This window comes from Callorhinus ursinus, unplaced genomic scaffold (genome assembly GCF_003265705.2).
Source record: "Callorhinus ursinus isolate GAN/ISIS: 27379988/994484 unplaced genomic scaffold, GSC_fseal_2.0 scaffold54, whole genome shotgun sequence".
Classification (NCBI taxonomy): domain Eukaryota; kingdom Metazoa; phylum Chordata; class Mammalia; order Carnivora; family Otariidae; genus Callorhinus; species Callorhinus ursinus.
The window spans coordinates 14111381-14113385 of record NW_027397116.1 but is presented as its reverse complement, the minus strand read 5'-3'; the positions used below and the strand labels follow the sequence as shown (position 1 = coordinate 14113385).

Sequence of the window (2005 nt, the reverse complement as noted above, 5' to 3'; positions counted from 1 at the left end):
TCACTTTTCATGCACAAGTTTCCAGGGAGTAGTTTGTTTATTTATTTAGTTAGTTAGTTTTTAAGATTTTATTTATTTGCTGGAGAGAGAGACAGCAAGAGAAGGAACATAAGCACGGGGAGTGTGAGAGGGAGAAGCAGGCTTCTCGCGGAGCAGAGAGCCCGATGGCGGGCTTGATCCCAGGACGCTGGGATCATGACCCAAGCCGAAGGTAAATGCTTAACGCCTGAGCCACTCAGGTGCCCCTCCGGGGAGTAGTTTAAGTAGAATTTTAGCCTTGGCTGCTGATGGTGGAGCTGGAGTTTTTTCCTTGAGTCTTAGGGAGAAATATTATTCTTCCCTGATTTATACAGAGTAATAAATATACTACAAGGACTCTTTATTTTAGAAAGTTTTTTCAATATGCTTGTGATTGGTATAAGTATGAGAATAAAGAGAAAATACAGTACTGATACTAGTTGGCTAATCAGGATGAATGGATGCTCAACTGGTTGTCCTTCAATTCATGTTAGTGTCAATAGATCTGCTGCAAGTAATGAGAACAGGACATTGACTGAGAGACTGGAATATTATGTTTTGTTGTGTAGATATATGAAGTATAGGAATAATTGCCAGGATAACAGTTAAGAAAATTCACTAACATGCTGTTTAATTTATTAGGGATGGAGCATAGAATTGAGTAGGTGAATAAGAAATACCATTCTAGCTTGATGTGTGGGGGAGTATTTAGAAGATTGGCTGGAGTATAGTTGTTTAGATCTCCCAGGAGATCAGGTGAAAATGATACTAAATTGGATAACACTAAAATTCGGAATAAGATTCCTGGGATGTCTGTGTAATAATGGTGGAATGGAATTTTGTCTTTGTTGGATGAAATTCCTGATGGTTTGTTAGATCCTGTTTCTTGGAGAAATAATAGGTGCATGACTACTTTGGCTGAGATGATTAGTGGAGGATAAAGTGAAAGTGAAGCATAAGGTGGTGCTAACTTTGTCAACTGAGAATCCTCCTTGGATTCCTTTACTAGACTAGTGCCAATGTAGGGATGGCTGAGAGTAGGTTTGTGATGACTATTGCTTCTCCAAAGGATATTTGGCCTCATGGTGGGTCATAATCTATAACTACTGTGGCTATTCCTGTGAGTAGTAGAGTAATTCCAGTATTTCATCTTTCTAAGAAGGTATAATATCTCCAGTATAGGCCTCATCCCACACGAGTGAACAGGCAGATGAAAAATATGGAGGCTCTATTGGTGTGTATATATTGGATATCATCTATAATTCGTGTGTTGGTAGGTATAGTTTACTGAAGAAAGGGCAGTTATTATTTTTGGATGTACACTACATAGCTAGAAATAATCCCGTTAAAATTTGTAAGACTAAACGGATTCCTAAAAGGGGTCCAGAGTTTTATAGCGCTGAGAGATATTTGATGGAGCTGTTAGGTCAATGAATGAGTTGTTCATAATCTTGATTAGTGAGTGGAATTTTCAGATATAATTAAGATTGTTATAGCTGAAATACAATGGTTATTTTTCATGTCATTGGTCATGGTTAAATTTCATGTGAGAATAATGACATATATTGTATTTGTTTGAAGTACTAGTTTTGTAATTACTTTCCAGGTTTTTCTTTGAAAACTCCAGCTATTGGGGCGCCTGAGTGGCTTAGTCGTTAAGCGTCTGCCTTCGGCTCAGGTCATGATCTGGGCGTCCTGGGATCGAGCCCCGCATCGGGCTCCCTGCTCCGCGGGAAGCCTGCTTCTCCCTCCCTCTCCCTCTCCCACTCCCCGGGCTTGTGTTCCTTCTCTCGCTGTGTCTGTCAAATAAATAAATAAAATCTTAAAAAAAAAAAAAAAACTCCAGCTATTTACGGTGGACTAGAGTTGATTGTGAGTGGTGGAATTGGTTGTGGAATTGTAATAAATTTTGGTGAATCTTTTTTACGTTTAATGTTTCTAAAGATTTATTTTGGGGGAGCAGATATTGGTCATTTTTGGTTATATA

General features: G+C 38.8%; 1 pseudogene; it reads right to left on the bottom strand.

Annotated features, from left to right (window-relative positions):
• Positions 1-317: 317 nt before the first annotated feature.
• LOC112839365 (cytochrome b-like) lies at positions 318-1474 on the bottom strand (annotated as a pseudogene).
• Positions 1475-2005: the final 531 nt, after the last annotated feature.